We start from the raw sequence: 18,753 nt of genomic DNA on the forward strand, positions 1-18,753 counted from the left end.
GTCTAGCTCATTGAACAAATAAAATTACAAATTTTGCATGTACAATCACATCGCCATAAAACATTGACATAGATTTCAAGTTTGTATCTGCATGGCACGATTTTCACTTTCTTAATCCTGGAATACCGTTGGATTAGGATCATAGTCTGGGGATATAATTCCTTTATTATTGGACAAAGGACTGGTATGGGAGTGTTAGGAATAGTTTTATACCTTTCCGTTGTTATGCTCCGATGCCTACACATAATGTAACCAAAAACCTAAATTCTACAGAAACACAAGATTTACAAGCAACTGTCATAAAAATATTTAAGACTAAATACTTGAGACTAACTACTAAATACTTAAGAATATGCAATTGTTTATGAATAGTGTCTTGCTTAATGCTTTATAGGAGAGCTTTACCTACAAAAAATGTGTTTTAGTATTTCTTAGGAGCAACTTCATAGATTTTCATGTCACATCAATCCACATTGTACATCCAGCATTACAGTTGCACTGTTTTGGACCGAACACTGGAAAGCACAGTGGTGTCGGTACTTCAGGTCACGTGAATGCGCAGGAGAGTGGAGCTAGGCTGGCGCCAGTGCATTTTGTTAATGCGGTTTGCCTACATCAGGTGCAGGTGTGCACTCAGGGGCAAACCTACTGTACTCCTTTCATTGGTAGGTACTTAACCTATTGTTCTCCTTTACTTGATAGGTACTTAACCTGTTGTTCTGTTAATTGGTTTTCCATGTCACCCCCACTTGCTTTTGATTGACAGGCATTTATCCTATTGTCCCCCCGCCCCCTCCACACCCCCCAACACCCCTCGCTGCTACAGGTACACTTTCAGGTCTGAGTTATTGGAATAGCTCCTCTCACTCTTATCAATTTGATTGAGCACTTAATTAAATTGATCAATTAATTAGACTCTCACCCACCGGTAAATCCTCTCTCCATTCCTCCCCCAGATAATGGTGGGAAGTTCACATTCCATCAGGATAATGCAACCTCTACTAACCTAATAAAATGGTGGGAAAATAGGCCACTTGGGCTACCTCCATTAACCTAAGTCATGCCACCTCTTCCTAGGATTTGGCAGAAAGTTTGAATATTGGCGGTAAAGAAAGGTCACTTGGGCTATTTCTACTAACCTAAGAAAATGGTGGGAAAGAAAGGACACTTGGGCTACCTCCACTAACCTATGTCACCCAACAGTCGGCTCATCCTGTGAACTGGTGGGAAGTTTGAATTTTGTCCAGAAGATAGGTCAATTCACGTATCTCTACTAATCTAAGAAAATGGAGGGAAACAAAGGGCACTAAGTCATCTGACCGCCACTTTGTCCTATGAACTGGCAGGAAGTTTGAATTTTGGTGGGAAAATAGGTCAATTGGGGTATCTCCACTAACCTAAGGAATGGCGGGAAAGAAAGGACGCTTGGGCTATCTCCACTAACCAGTCGCCTGACAACCACCTCGTTCTAGGAAATGGTGGGAAGAAGACTCAACCTGTGGTGGACATAAGTCTTTATTATTTTGCATGCACCATTTAGTTAAACACTTATAGGCACTACGACCATCCAGTGTAGCCACCATGTAATCTGGACCTCAATTGATCTAGTACACAGTATTGCCATCAGAGAGTGCTTTCATCCATGACGTAATCCAAGATAGCCGCCATGATGTCAATGGTGATGCAAGACCCATTATCTAAGATGCTGGGAAACAGTGTGTTCACCACGAGGTCTGGACCTAGTAGAGAGTACCATCACCAGAGAGTGCTGTCGTCCATTTCGTGACGTAACCCAAGATGGCAGTCTGGGGTGGGGGAAAATGCTGGGAAAACGACTCTGCCTGTGCTGGACATAAGTCTTTATTTTACAGGCAGTGTCTCCACTACGACATCTAGACTCCAACTGACCTAGTACACAGTACAGCCAGTGGAGGGTGCTTTCATCCCTCCTGTGATGTAATCCAAGATGGTGGTGTGGAGGGGGAAAATGGCGCGAAAATGACTCAACTTACGCCAGGTTGCTGGCGACAGTAAAGATGGAGTGTACCTTATTTATTTTGGAACAATTTATTTAGGAATGGATTATGGGGAATAGTATATTTATCACACTGATACAAAACACACTTTCTCACATGCCTGTGGTCAAGCCACACAGCTCACAGATCTGTAAACTGCTCCTAAATAACATTCTGCAGACACGCAAAAATCTCCTAAATTACCGAAATATTTCAGTACAGACTTGCAAACTTCGACTAAATCATGCAGTACACTGATGTGCAGACACAAAATCAACTTGTAAACTGTCCAAATAACGCATAGCGAACCCCACAGACCCGCTCGCAAAATAATACAACAGACACACAAACAACGTATGCCCTCTGTTCCTCTTGAAATACGTGTTCACCTAGGCACTGTTGCAGACGCGACCGGACGGGAGCAAAGACCTATTTGCAGAGTGAGCCAGTGCCGCCACAAGCCACCGTCGGATGCAAGCCAGCGTGAGCCTTCACTCTCACTCCGCTTCTGCCTGCAGCGAGCAGGTAAAATTGCTTGTGTTTTCAGGTGTACAGTTCGAGTGCTATACTGACGTCACAGAGCTCCAAAGCGAGCTCACACAGGTCCCATATGCGACACACCTCTGGGCAGCACGTGCTGATGCAATACGTGGGGATACTGACGTCACCAAATAGCACAGGGTGCATTGTTCCTAGTGTGACATGCGAGACACCCCTAACCGTGCTTAACAGCACACCATGACTGATGCGACACCGCTAAGTGTGCGCGCATAGCTACAAACCATCGCGCATCTAACAAGGTTCTCAACCTTATTCTGATATAACATGGATATGTAAAAATAAGAACCAAGTCGAACGCTAGGAAATTGTATAGTATCCCAGAAATAGTCAACGCTGGCTTTTGTAAGAGCTATCGTGATGTCTCAGCTTGTATGGAAATTCTTGCCCATACAGAACCTATTTACGAAAATAGCGCAGAATTACGTCGAATGCATTCTTCCTCGCGGTCCTCAAGTGGCACCCCGTCCATCACATGTTCCCCTTTCTGCTTTCAACATACGCAAACGTTCTCACCATTATGTAGGGACTCCCACATCCCAGCACAAAGGATGAATCGAGCATTATAATTGGCTCTTATCGAATGTACCCTCCGAATTTGATGCCGCCGGTGTGGAAGCACCGTCTGCCTTATCTTTCCTTCTGCAGACGAGACTTTCAGCGGTTATTTTACACAGATCGCCATACTACACCAGCAATTAAACCGTACAAAGTGCCCCTAAATATCGTCAAAAACGGAAAGACTCCTACTCAAATACACTGCTCTCCAACTGAGTACAGGAGCTTGAATATTACAGCATGAAACCACTCTCCAACCCAGCAATATATCACTGTGTACCGTGTAGATGTAGTAAACATACAAAATCGCCCCTTTTACATCATTCGTACATATACCGCGAAGACAGACTCACTCCTCGCAGCACTAGGTATTTCCCTGTGAGGTTGGCGGTCATCCACCCCCAATGGGTGACCAGAGCGCCCTCTGTGGATTGAAGTCATTCTCAGAACTGTTCTACAAAATCGGGCTCGTTTCCCATCGGCACAAATGCGTTACTATTTCCGGTTCAGACCTGATTGCTTGCCTGCTTGCTGTTTTTCTACACACATATCCAGACTCCGGGATTGCAGGAACACATGTATTTTCGCATGGTTTGCACACAGCAGTAGCCTACCGATCGCTCGCGCACCATAATCCTGAAGATATAGACTGGAAATAATTTCTCTACAAACCCGAAACTTTAGCGCTTATCCCGTCTGCGATGACCTTTACCTGAGAACTCGAAACAAATAGAGGAAAATGATATTTCCACTCGCGAATACCGATGCCGGTGATGTAAAAGCTTCAAAGTCATCCCTATAATTTACAAAGTCAGCTAAGGTGTTTCTTGTTTCTAGAGAACAAGCAAACGTCTCTTTCACCTGCTAGAAGCGCACACCACAATCGATGTTCACTCAGCTAAATAAAGGCGCGAAATGTGCCGAAGCAGTCAACTGAACAATTTACATGGGAGGGAATAACGGTCCATCGTAAACACACCTCCATATTCAATCTTCTCAAATTTCCGCGTGATCACGGAAGCTGCCCAACACATACTAAGTATTAGTTCACTATTCTGCCGTCTAGAGGACGACAATTTTAACTCATCTACATTTCTGCATTTCAACAGGCCTTTGCATTCGAATGGCTGCTGCCGATAACGGGAAAGGTGAATCATTCCCGCACAGGTCACTGGCGCTGCAGGCCTAGCACGCTTAGACAGAATGATCCTACGAAATTGTTCACGTATATATTTTATCCCTGTACTTACAATTAAATGTTACCACTGCGGTCTCAGTTGAAGGACACTCGACAATGAGCGAAGTACCCTAAATACTCCCTGTTAACAGCTGCGGCTCTTGAAATAGAAATATCAGTACCATTCCAATGGCTTGACATACACTTCCCTTTGCTATCACAATTCTCCTCGTCAAATCCATACTTCCTTACGACTGGACATAGTCATTTCCTTTGCACATATCGGAACGCAAACACATACTTTATAAGGCTGATGCTCAAATGCGACCCTTCACACACCCTGTAATACTAAGTACAATGCTTCGTAAATAACTGATCGTTGGTGATAAGAAATAAAACTGAGAGAGAATCGACCATGGGTGGACATGTCTCATAAGTTTTTCTTGCAAGTGCTACAACAGTGTCTTAGAAACAGAGGTTTAACTGTCTTACGAACCGCCAGATATTAAAAAAGCCGATCCTAACAACTACTTTATGTTACTATCACAAACAGTTCATGCAAGTATCCATGTTCAAAGTCATACCCGCTTTCCAAATCTGAATGAGGTGGTTTTTTGTCCGACCAACAGCGCACTTACACGTCGCCGATGGTGCAACCTCGTAATAAAATTACCTAATTTAGAAAGTGATTCAGCTAAGGAATGTGGTATGAAACCGGTATTTGCGGATCCCTCACGCCACCGCAGCTAGATATTTCTACAGTATATGTAGCGCATTCTGTCTCGATCCCCTGTCCGAGGTTCGGTGATATATCCACGGGGATATAGGCGATGGTTGATAGAGAAGGATCACAAACAGTAGACAGTGTGCCGATGGAATCAAGTCCTCCCATTCAACCACATACATGCGTTCGACCCTATGGAGAAGTCATTTAATAATTACAGCCACAAGTGAATCATATTTCTGGCACCCTCATATCTCAAAACGAGTCACTTTTCTCGAACCCGGCACCCTCATACCTCGAAACGAGTCACCTTTCTCGAACCTGTCTGCTACAGTTAACTGCTGCTTTCATCTAATACTTTCCCCTCTTTGGGGAAGTGTGAGGGGGGAGTTTGTAGCCATTTGGCTTTTACTCCCCTGTGTACATGTGTGTGTGATTTTTCTATATATTTTTGGTGTCTGTGATTTGTGATGAATTGTTGTGAGTGTGTCTGGGACTTGCCTGAGGTAGGCGAGATAATTGGTGATATATGGGAAGGAACTGGATTAGGGATTGGGTATTGGGATTTTCTCTTCGACTTAATCGTCAAAGATCGTCATAGGGCGCTTATGCTTATCGCGGGACATGTCATACCGACCTAGGGAGTGGATGAGCGCGTTTCCGGATCTGGAAGAACCCTTATAGAAGGCCCTTGCCAGATCCTGGAACCGCTCTCTCAGGAGTGGGATTTCGGCTGCGGCGTGCAGGTCGTCTGTGGGGAATCCGAGAGGTAGACGCAGTGCCCTTCTGAGGGCGCGGTTCTGCAGCCTCTGGAGTTTGTCCAGGTGCTGCTTTGCCGCGTATCCCCAGACAGGGCACGCATACTCCATTACTGGCCGGATCAGGGCCTGGTAAACGTTTACTGCTACTGGGCAGGGAAGGGAGCTGTTTGTGTTCAGGATAGGGTATAGGATGGACATTCTGGCGCAGACCTTCCTGTCGACCTCGTCTATGTGGGGTTCCACGTAAGACGAGAGTCCAAGGTTACGCCAAGGTACTTGGCGGTTCTGCGCCAGGGGAGTCGGGTTCCATTTAGGTGGAGGTGGAGGGGGGGGGGGGGCGTTGAGGAGGTTCGCGCCTTCCGAGCCTGCGGGTAATCAGCATCGCCTGCGTCTTCTCCAAATTGATGGTGATGCGCCAGCGACGGGCCCAGGTTTCTGTGTCGTCTAAAACCCTTTGTAGCCTACGAATGACCAGGTCCTTGTTCGCATTTCTCGTGTAGAAGGCTGTGTCGTCTGCGTACTGCGCGGTGTGCACCAGGGGGGCCGTTGGAGTGTCCGCAGTGTACAAGCTGTACAATACGGGCCCCAGGACCGATCCCTGTGGCACCCCGGCACGAATACGCCTTCTGGTGGAGGTGGCAGTTTCTACTTTGACGGAGAAAGTCCTATTCGTGAGGTAGCTCTTGATTAGCTGAACTATGCTCCCTGGAAACCCTTGTGAGTACAACTTGTAGAGTAGCCCTCTATGCCATACTGAATCAAAGGCTTTGGCTACGTCTAGTAGCACTATCCCGCAGTAGCCTCTGTGGTTGAAGCCCTCTGTGGCTGCTTCAACCATTCTCATGACCTGTTGTGGGGCAGAGTGGTTCTGCCGGAATCCAAATTGGAAATCCGGCAGAATTTGCTCTCTGGTAATATGTACTTGTATGGGTTTTAGCAGGAGGCGGTCATAGATCTTGCTGAGTGTTGGCAAGAGGCTAATCGGCCTGTAGTGCTGCGGGAATGAGGGTCTTTCCCTGGTTTGTGTATCGCGACCACTTCCGCATGTTTCCAGCAAGCTGGGAACTCGCGGGAACGAGTAATCTCGTTGAGGACGTTCGCGAGGTGTGTGATCGCGGTGGGTGGGAGTTTTTTGACTAACTGGTTTGTGACACTGTCGTGCCCTGGCGCCTTTTTTGTAGGGAGGGACCTGATTACTCTTGCCACGTCCTCGGGGGCAAAAAGTATGGGTTCGTCCTCTGCGTCCTCCTCAGCATTGAGGAACACGGCCAGTTGACGACTGACTACCTCTTCATGCTCTTCATCCTGGGGTTCTGCCGTTTGAAACTGCTTCTCGAAGGAGTCGGCGAGGGCGTTGGCCTTCTCAGCATGGCTGTAGACCAGTCCCCGCTCGCCGTGCAGTGGCGGCATCCTAGCGCGTCTTTTTGTGAATTGTTTGGTTGCTTGCCAAAGTGTATGATCGTCTACTTTGAGAGCTGTGAGGCGGTTTTGCCTTTGCTGGTTTCTGTGCTCATTGAGCGCTACCTTCAGTTCTCTCTGTAGACGATTGAGCAGCCTCCTGGTGGCCTGATTTCTGGTGATCTTCCACTCTTTTGCCACTCTGTTCTTGTGCTACAGTTAAATTCCAAAGTGGTTTTAGTCAGTCCGTATGCATCCTGCGTCTGCTACCATTTCCGCAGCTTTGCCCAGGTGATCGTTCCAATTTAAGTCGAACTGGGTAGAAGTCGGAGAAAGCCATATTCACCATCTCATGCAACCCTTGTAGAAACAGAGCGACCAGAATTAGTGCAACAGGACCATGTTTTGACCATTCACTGGAAATGGGCGCATGGTCGTGAGTCCCCAAACTAGATACAGATACTATAAAAAAATGGTTCAAATGGCTCTGAGCACTATGCGACTTAACTTCTGGGGTCATCAGTCCCCTAGAACTTAGAACTACTTAAACCTAACCAACCTAAAGACATCACACACATCCATGCCCGAGGCAGGATTCGAACCTGCGACCGTAGCGGTCGCGCGGCTCCAGACTGTAGCGCACAGATACTACTGACACATGTCCATTCACATGTACCTCCCCAACATGCTATTTTCGTTATTCTGCACCATCCATCAGAGAAAAAGTATGCACTATAAAAGCTCAACTAATTTCATCCAATAAAGAACTAGATAAGATTTTTAACGCTTCTCTCTCCTCCCATAAATCAAAAACAAATACCGCATGTGTGCAGGTATCGTGCATATGAGACAGTCCCATTAAATATACAGGTATTGATCAACTGCATGCAACCGTTTAAAGTTCCATCACCTGCACTCTACGAGTATGATCGTATCCTGCGGACTATACTGTAACTCGCGAGAGACACCCCGCCTCCCCCTGTCGCCCTGTCCCGTTGTTTGAAACATATTTTCTACACGCTTTGTACACTGCCAAACATTTTATTTTATGCCACGACTCTGAGGTCTGTGTCAGGTTCTAAACCGACAGTAAGACATTCTGATCCACGGCCTCTCGTAGACAACACCCCAAAGTACAGTTACCCAAGACGTTGCGTTGTGATGCAATTGACGTCATTCAAGATGGCCTCTCAACTGGACTATCTCTACATTTAAACTTATCTGTCACAGTGACGGAATAGCTGATGGCTCTGCATTCCCTTTTGACTGATTCCTCATATTGCACTCATATATACGATTAGTGCTTCGGTGCTAGCAACCCCCCCGGATGGTGTCATCCATCCACAAAACTCTTTCCCCAACTCAAACAAGCAATGTCAGTCAATCGTTATGTGGTAACCAACAGCCTGTCAGTTGATGGATGGGGTGGAAAAGACGCCGCTGATGTACTGTAATAAGAAGCATCACAGTTGATAGCATGAACAATTTTAGCAAGTTTACAGTAATTTCAACACCAGCCAATGATGTGACAGCATGTTTTCCCAATTTCAGTATCATAGCTAAACCACCCCTTCTCTACTTTTCATGTATCATTACGAATGTAGATGGACGACTGTGCAGTACGTCCATTCATTGTTAATTCTCGAACACATAAATCATCAAAGTATACCAGACAGCACTTTACATATTACTAACACCTCCCACATAATGCATAACTTACGATCTATCTCTATGCGGATGGGAGTCATGCGGATGGGAGTCATAGAGCATTCTCGCAGTCTTAGAATAAAATTTGAGACTGAAATGCCTCCCCACACTGTCTTTGACCAGCCCATCCTGCAGCACCGTTACCGATTTAATCTGCAGCTGACCAGAAATAGACCGCTACAATCCATGTCTTGTGAATGAAGGAGCTTGCCGAGTCCTCACCCATCCAAGTGCACAAGATTTCCCCAGATGCACCTATGTTGAGGTGGTTAGCATCCCATACTGGTGTATACTAACAGATTTGAAAGTGTTGTGGTGAAATAGCACAGGGTTAAGAAGAACAAGAAATGGGTGATTTTTATGCATGATGGAGCTCCAGACGGATGGAGTTCGAAGCATTTTACATAAATTAACTACGCTATCAAATCTAAAGTATCGTTCTAGAGTCCAGGATCAGTACCTGGAAGGTATTGGTAAGAGAGAACGTAAACACCCGCACTCCTAAGGCGCTTAAAACAGGCTATAATGTTTGATCGCTTGAGTTTGCAACCTGTCATGTGGAATGCAGCGCTGTTAATATTCCAATGTAAGAAATATATTTCCAGCGCATGACATACATCCTTCTTGCAGGTTTCTCTACGATAAACTATGGTAACAAACTGTGTGACTGTGTGTGATACATGGACAATATAGCTCTCCAGAGGTGCATACAGTCCGCTGTCCACATCCGATCACGGTTCAGAAATTATGCTATGTCCACATCATTTCTATATAAAATGATCGTTAATAACTGAGAATACCTCATACAAGGAAACAGATAAATCCATAGCAGCAGTGTCCGACATGTGAAATTACAAGTCTTGCCGCCAGTTACTCTATAAACAGCACATCTGTCAAGGAGAAGTATACACGGTGTCTCACAAACATCTATCGCTAACTGAAGTATCGATTTTACACTTAACATGCGACAGGGGAATGCAGCACATCGCATAAATTTTCGTTCGTTTAGAGGAATTTGCTAAGGTATCAGATGAAGCGGACATGCGTGATTTGTTGACCAATGAGGAAGAACCCAATTTGTATGAAGAGGATGGTCTAGTGAAAGATAGTTTACAGGCTATAGTAGGAAAAATACCCAGTCATATCCTTGTGGATACTGGTGCAAAAATTAGCGTGATGTCGAAAGCATTGTTTAAAGAGACTGACAGCCGCACAGCTTCGCCGACCTATCCAGTGCAGAACTGCAGGGTATTAGGAGCCATAGGTGGAAAATCTAAACTAATTAAGTTAAAAACCATGGTCGAAATACAAATTGAAGATATCGTTTTTCAGCCAGTTTTTCTAGTAGTGGAAGGGCTGACGGAACGGTGTATTTTCGACATGGATTTCTTAAGGGAAAAATGTGCAAAAATTGACCTAGAAACAGGGAAGTGTCACCTCTTTATTAATGGGAAGAACTGTACTGTAAAGTCAACAGTAGGAACGGCAAGCCTTGTCAAGCTATACACATCCAGACCTTAAAAGTCAATACATTTCGATGTCCTGCCTCGAACTAACTGTGGAGCAAAACGAATTTGAAAATAAAATATCGGAATGCGCAGAAATCTCTCAGCAACAAAAGAACGAACTTAGAAGTGTATTGTTACGTTATGTAAGCGTGTTCGATAAGAAATCTGGAGTTATTAGAACGTATCAATATCGCATAGATGTCCGGCCCACGACACGTTCTGTAAAAACGCTCGTTCCGTACCATGGTCACAAAGAGAGGCGGTGGCCCAGGAGATAAAAAGGAATATTATCGCCATATTGCAGTAAAGAAACCAGATGATTCGGTGAGACTTGTTCTCGATGCCAGGGAGATCAATAAATTATTGTCCCAGTAAACCACCCGACCTGAAAACCTAGAACAGCGGTTTCATGGAGTACAATACTGAACTTGTTGACGACTTGCGTAGTTCATACCGCAGATTGCTTTACCACCTGAAAGTAGGAAATGTACAGCATTCATATTTGCACGTAGGTCTTACCAGTATTGAGATTTGCCTTTTGCGTTAAACGTGAGTGCTGGTGTTTTCATTACAGCACTCGACACTGTGTTAGGGCCTGACCTATACCAACTCACAGCACATATAGACGACATCTTAATAGCAACCCCTACTTGAAATGAACATCTAGAGATTTCAGATAGGCGATAAAGAATTTTCCAGCTCCTTGCACAAAACGACAGCTAAAGGCATTCGTAAGATTGTGTTCTTTTTTCCGTCGGTTCGTGCCGAACCAATAACTTAATAGCATTGCATTATTAGACAGACAGTGGATCTGAACGCAACAGTGCCAAGCTGATTTTGATGCCCTGGTAATTCCAATATTTTAGGACATCGTGACATGAGCAAAGATTTTTGTATAGTGGCAGATGCTTCATTTTCGGGACTAGAGGCCTGTCTGTTTCAGCTGGACGAAGGCGGGGGCACCGACAATGTTAAAGTAATTAGTTTTGCTAGCCGCACACTATCAGAATGCGAACGCAGGTATTCCACAAAAGAGTTAGAGTCCCTTTCTATTGTGTGGACATTTAAGAAAATTAATTATTATCTATTTGGGAGGCATGGACGAGTCTACAGTGACCACTCACTTGTAAGCTGTTAGCCTACAAAATCGCCTTGCACGGAGGACTTTAGTTTTGCAGTTCTATGATTTTGAAATTATACATGTGAATGGCAAAGACAGGGTAATCACCGATGCACTGTCAGCCTGCTTGCACATTACACGATTTCGCCCGTACGGGAAGAAACCGTACGGGTTCAAATCGTAGTCGGTTGATTTTCACATTGAATGATTTTTAAACGTTAAACAAGAACAAATCGTAGTCGGTTGATTTTCACATTGAATGATTTTTAAACGTTAAACAAGAACATCATTTCCCTTCAAAGTGTGACATGATAGTTCCTATTATGGATCGTGAACAAGTCATTGCGTTATGAATACTGTATTGACGTCGGAGAAGACGAAGGCGCAATCGCCTTAACTGGCTTCATCCAGTTAATCTGAGACGTGAAGAAGTCGGAGTTTTCTACACATTACTTGCAGATCTGAGAAACGACGCCCGAAAGTTTTTTAACTACTTTCGTATGTCAGTTGGCTCCCTCGATGAATTGCACGGGAAAATGAAGAATGTTCTGCAACGCCAAAACACGCAATTCAGACACTGTATACAGCCTATTGAAATGCTGGCTATGACTTTAAAGTAAGCTTTTAAATACATCTACATCTACATTCATACTCCGCAAGCCGCCTGACGGTGTGTGGCGGAGAGTACCTATTGGTTCTCCCTTCTGTTCCAGTCTCGTATTGTTCGTGGAAACAAAGATTGTCGGTATGCCTCTGTGTGGGCTCTTATCTCTCTGATTTTATCCTCATGATCTCTTCGCGAGATATACGTAGGAGGGAACAATATACTGCTTGACTCCTCGGTGAAGGTATGTTCGCGAAACTTCAACAAAAGCCCGTACCGAGCTACTGAGCATCTCTCCTGCAGAGTCTTCCACTGGAGTTTATCTGTCATCTCCGTAACGCTTTCGCGATTACTAAATGATCCTGTAACGAAGCGCGCTGCTCTCCGTTGGATCTTCTCTATCTCTTTTATCAACCCTATCTGGTACGGATGCCACACTGCTGAGCAATATCCGAGCAGTGGGCGAACAAGTGTACTGTAACCTACTTCCTTTGTTTTCGGATTGCATTTCCTTAGGATTCTTCCAATGAATCTCAGTCTGGCATCTGCGTTACCGACAATCAACTTTATATGATCATTCTATTTTAAATCACTCCTAATGCGTACCCCCAGGTAATTTATGGAATTAACTGCTTCCAGTTGCTGACCTGCTATATTGTAGCTAAATGATTGGGATCTTTCTTTCTATGTATTCGCAGCACGTTATACTTGTCTACATTGAGATTCAATTGCTATTCCCTGCACCATGCGTCAATTCGCTGCAGATCCTCCTCCAGTACAATTTTCCATTGTTACAATCTCTCGATATATCACAGCATCATCCGCAAAAAGCCTCAGTGAACTTCCGATGTCATCCACAAGGTCAATTATGTACATTGTGAACAGCAACGGTCCAGCGACACTCCCCTGCGGCACACCTGAAATCACTCTTACTTCGGAAGACTTCTCTCCATTGAGAATGACATGCTGCGCTCTGTTATCTAGGAACTCTTCAATCCAATCACACAATTGGTCTGATAGTCCATATGCTCTTACTTTGTTCATTAAACGACTGTGGGGAACTGTATCGAACACCTTGCGGAAGTCAAGAAACACGGCATCTACCTGGGAACCCGTGTCTATGGCCCTCTGAGTCTCGTGGACGGATAGCGCGAGCTGGGTTTCACACGATCGTCTTTTTCGAAACCCATGCTCAGCTTTGTTATTACTGGTGTTTGAACAAATATGCCATTTAAGCTAAATAAGACATGTATAAACTCTTATTGCTGTATTTGTTCTAATTCTATGTATAAAATTCTTTTATTATATTTCTATTTACGAAAGTACCATACAAACAGAAAAGATGGTTATGCAGTAAGGTGATGTTGTAGTAGTAGGCAAAACAATAAAACACATGTAAAATAATCAATTTTATTTGCTAGGCTAGATTTGAGATTATGCTATCAATAAAAATGCAATTATGAACAAATATGAAATTCGCAAAATACAAACATTGTAGGTTTCCGATCAAATTATAGATTTCATTGGATTTATTGTTTTGGTAGATTATTTGTGATGTTCCTAAAACAAATTGAAGATATCAAATGAAGAAATCGGAATATGAGGAATTACCTGAAGGAGAAATAGACGGACTTGTAACACTTTCGCTTTGTGGAGAGTCACTGTGAACAATTTCGTGCAGGTCATGTGGTGATGTCTGTGTTTCTGGTTTGGATTGTGTACTTTTTTGAGAGGCGTTGAATGGTGTGCTTCTTTTGAATGATTTTGCACTCCACATATAGGCCTATGCTGATACAAGGAATGTTCTTCTACACTAGTTGTAATCTGACTGGAAAACCTAGGCCCTGCATTGTTGAGGTGGAAGTGGAGGGTGTTGAATGTTTAAAAATAGTTGCGGTTGGATAACTTCAGATGGCTGAGACATACACTGAGGGAATGGCGGATAAGATGGCATGGCATCTGGTTGAGGATGAGAAACTGTTTGCTTTTAATTATCTTTATGTTATCAATTACATTTAACACTCCCAGTTGAAATTGAAGGAATTCACTGACAGAATAGTTCGTCAAGTGAGGCATTAAACTCTGAAGGAATGACATCTTACTGCAGGGAATGTTAGGTTCCAGAGCTCTGAGTATTTTCATCTCAGCCTCGTCTGGTTTCTTATCTTTTCTTCCTCCTGTAAGACTCTATGGCGGGTTTACGTTAGTAGAAATCGGAGTTGTAGCACCGGCTCCTTCAGGCTCCCTGTCTTCGTCAAGTGTTCCTGGCACAATTTCTGGGTCCAGGCTGTCTACCGTATCCTTTTCGGTGTAGATCTTGTTTAAAAATTGAAGTTGGTCTGAAAACAGGTATTTCTTACGTTTTGGCCCCAGATCCACTTTGTAGATTTCAAAGGCTAGAAAAATTGTTGAAGAAGTATGTGCAGCGATTTGGTCAGTAATGCGAGAAGAGTGTATTCCAACACCAACTTGTGATACGTGGATGTCAATCGCTTCTGACTTTGAAAGTGTCGCTAATTTCCCGCAGTCTTGGCGCTGTCGACGGTAAGCATATAAGACTGACTTGTCCGTTTGATTCGGGATCAATGTATTACAATTACAAAGATTACTTTTCTATTATGCTTATGGCTGTAGCAGACGCAAAGTACAGATTAGTTTACTTAGGGGAGCTATGGTAAAGAATGTCACTCATTAATATTTAAGAGGTCCAAATTGTGGAGATCAGTAGATAGTGGTTCTCAGTCATTAGCTGTGGAACAACCTATTTCAGGACGGAGAGTCCTAAAATGCCATACTTCTTCGTTGGAGACGAAGCGTTTGGCTTACACAAACACCTATCGAGACCCTTTGGAGGAAAACACGTAACAGTTGAGAAAATAATATTTAACTATCGATTTTGCAGAGCACGAAGATATGTGGAATGTGTTATTAGATGTATGTTGAATGAATACTTTCTGTCTGTTGGGAAACCTCAGGCGATCTCATCAGATAATAGAACCAATTTTTCATGCCATGCTTGGAAACATTTCCTAAATGAGCAACAGGCAAAAAAAATTTTATATCCAAATATAGCCCACAATCCAACCCAATAGCAAGAATGTTTCGTGAATTGAATAGGTTTATGCGGACGTATGTAGCCAACAAAGTCTAAATGGATTGAATACTTAAACGTATTTGAACAGGTGGTAAATAATCTTCCGATTTAGGATACAACAGTTATACCGTAGAATTCAATACACAATAGGAAAGAAAACAATGAATGGGTGAACCCCATACTATCTGTTCCAAGACAACCTGTAGATTGAAATGATAAGGTAAGACATATATTGATCTCTCTTACAGAACAAGCTCAACGCCGTAAGAAACACTTTTACAAACAGCTACACGGTGTTATCAGATTTCTGGTTAGAGAAAAAGTATTCTCCGTTCGCCAATAAAAACGCTAAATGGCAAATAAGGTATACCGGTCCGCAGATTATTGTACATACTACGCATCACGGATGTTATTTGCTTGCGTATCCTCACAATGGTAAAACCACAGGACTCTTGGCACACAGAGGCTTGAGGAAATTCTACCATGTTTTAAGTATCACACTTCACAGCTGTCTATGCATAAGAGTGAAATAAGTAACCTATGGTAAAAAGAAGGAATACGATTAGGGTTTTGTTCACCTACAGCTCATCTCCGTCTGCTGAAGAGACACAGCGCAGTAGTCAAGCAATAAGTCTTTATTTACTCAAGCTCGAACGCCAATCAACTGAAGAACGGTAAGTAAATACAAAGAATACTCATAAAAATCAAATAGTAATGCAGATTGTCCGTGCGCTCGTTGCCACGGAATAATGCTGCGTTTCACAGATGTTCTTCTGGAGACTCCCACAGGGTAAAGCAAGTATATTTTATGCAGCTATATGAATCAGGCATTTCACCACCAAGCTAGGGGATTGATGACTAGCAAAGTTAGCATAGGGTGTACTTGGAAAGTCTGACTAAATAGTTTATGATCACAGTGGTATTTTAGTATTACGTTTATGTACGAAGGATTCTGGAGCGAACAATTAGCACAGACCTCGGAACAAACAAGCTGTAAGTTTTCTTTTGTGCCACTTGTGCATCAAGGTTGTGAGGTACAGGGTAAAAATCATAGACTCCCTAAGGTACAGCACAAGTATATGGTCACGCAATTACATGTCATGTTGCAGAGAGAATTTTTTTTCTGGCATATCCACACCACTAGGCATTATATACGAATGTATCGAGCAAAACGGTATTCATTTTTGGTGTGGTGCAATGATGAAATGATTTCTTGCTGCTAATGTAAGTTTAGTGTGGTATATACCATACGTATGACAACCTAATCTAAGTAAAGTGCATCTAAAGATATAACCTATGAATAAAAACTAGTGTGATCTTACTGAAATAAAAATAGTTTTTCGACTTCATACACACGTTAAAGTGCAAATACACTGTTGAGGTACGATTCGTAAACGTTATCTGAGGCAAACTTAATACTGTCTCTTATAATAATAATAATAATAATAATAATAATAATAATAATAATATGTACAACGTAAGTTACAGGAAACTGACCGGCAGAGAAATTAAGTAATGCCAAAACAAACATAATTCTTTACAGGTGCCGTTCATCGAGATGATACGAGACTTCAACTGGCGATGAGATGCAACTAAGTAACACTATGTCACTACGATTTACGATCGACTTCACAAAATATTACCAAGATCACTGAGAAGTACACCAGAGATTTTTAATAATTTGTCTTTTCTTCGGCATGAAAGTACTAAGAATCTATGTTGACTTTAGAGGAATACATACACAAATTTTCTCTTACGTTCATAATATTTTATCCAATCTGAGTTGAAGTATTTTGTGGAAGATGTAAAATACGGAGTGACGAAGGTCAAATGGTTCAAATGGCTCTGAGCACTATGGGACTTAACTTCTGCGGTCATCAGTCCCCTAGAACTTAGAACTACTTCAACCTAACTAACCTAAAGACATCACACACATCCATGCCCGAGGCAGGATTCGAACCTGCGACCCTAGCGGTCGCGCGGTTCCAGACTGTAGCGCCTAGAACCGCTCGGCCACCCCGGCCGGCTGACGAAGGTCACGTTCAATGTAAAAAATAAAATAAAATTGTGCACATACCAGTGATACAATATGAACACACGGACACGAAAACATGTACAAACACAGACACGGAGACTTAGGAAGCAGTATTGCGTACAGCAGCCAAGTTTCATTACCAGTCTGTTGTTCGTATTACCTAGCATTTGTGTGTGAATTTAAGTTGGTCATTTGTTTATTTATGTGTTTTTATTTCATTCTACTTGTTTTTGATTTGTGTACCATGCGTTGTTACAATGTTGGGTTGACGTAAAGATGAAATGCCCCCCCACAGTAACTGGCGGGTAGTTAATGCACAGATTTCGCCTCATTGGGAGACAGTTTCTATATCCACTTTGGTGCATTCATTTTTTGTATAATCGTTTCGGTGTATAAGTGCATTTGTAGCACGATCTTAAGTTAGGGGAGCGCTGTTTTTCTCGAAAACGCGTTGTCTTATGCAATGTGAGATGTAAGATAGTATCGCAACCGCGAACTGTAGTGCTAGAGGCACGTATTTTCTGCGAACACATTCAACTTCCAACTTGTGTAATGAAATATTTTGAGCAGTATGTAGGCAGATAAAGTTTTAAAAGAGGATACAGGAGCAAATAACGAACGTGGACACAAACTACTAAACACTAGCCAGTGGTCTCACGAACTACAAATTTTCGAACGGTAAAAATAGTTACACAATGGCAGTGAGTTATTCGGGGACAGTGATTTATTCAGTGACATGTTGGTTATACACCTAGAGGCAAGTGAGGATAAGTTTTACACCACGAGCCTTCTACTTCGAAATGAGACCTGGTGAATGGAGGAAGCCTGCCTGCTACGGCACGGGTGTTCGTGCACCACGATAGCACGACAGTGCGCCGTTGGCCAGATAAACTACACTCCTGGAAATGGAAAAAAGAACACATTGACACCGGTGTGTCAGACCCACCATACTTGCTCCGGACACTGCGAGAGGGCTGTACAAGCAATGATCACACGCACGACACAGCGGACACACCAGGAACCGCGGTGTTGGCCGTCGAATGACGCTAGCTGCGCAGCATTTGTGCACCGCCGCCGTCAGTGTCAGCCAGTTTGCCGTGGCATACGGAGCTCCATAGCAGTCTTTAACACTGGTAGCATGCCGCGACAGCGTGGACGTGAACCGTATGTGCAGTTGACGGGCATTGAGCGAGGGCGTATAGTGGGCATGCGGGAGGCCAGGTGGACGTACCGCCGAATTGCTCAACACGTGGGGCGTGAGGTCTCCACAGTACATCGATGTTGTCGCCAGTGGTCGGCGGAAGGTGCACGTGCCCGTCGACCTGGGACCTGACCGCAGCGACGCACGGATGCACGCCAAGACCGTAGGATCCTACGCAGTGCCGTAGGGGACCGCACCGCCACTTCCCAGCAAATTAGGGACACTGTTGCTCCTGGGGTATCGGCGAGGACCATTCGCAACCGTCTCCATGAAGCTGGGCTACGGTCCCTCAC

This window comes from Schistocerca americana, chromosome 1, assembly GCF_021461395.2.
Source record: "Schistocerca americana isolate TAMUIC-IGC-003095 chromosome 1, iqSchAmer2.1, whole genome shotgun sequence".
In the NCBI taxonomy this organism is placed as follows: Eukaryota; Metazoa; Arthropoda; class Insecta; order Orthoptera; family Acrididae; genus Schistocerca; species Schistocerca americana.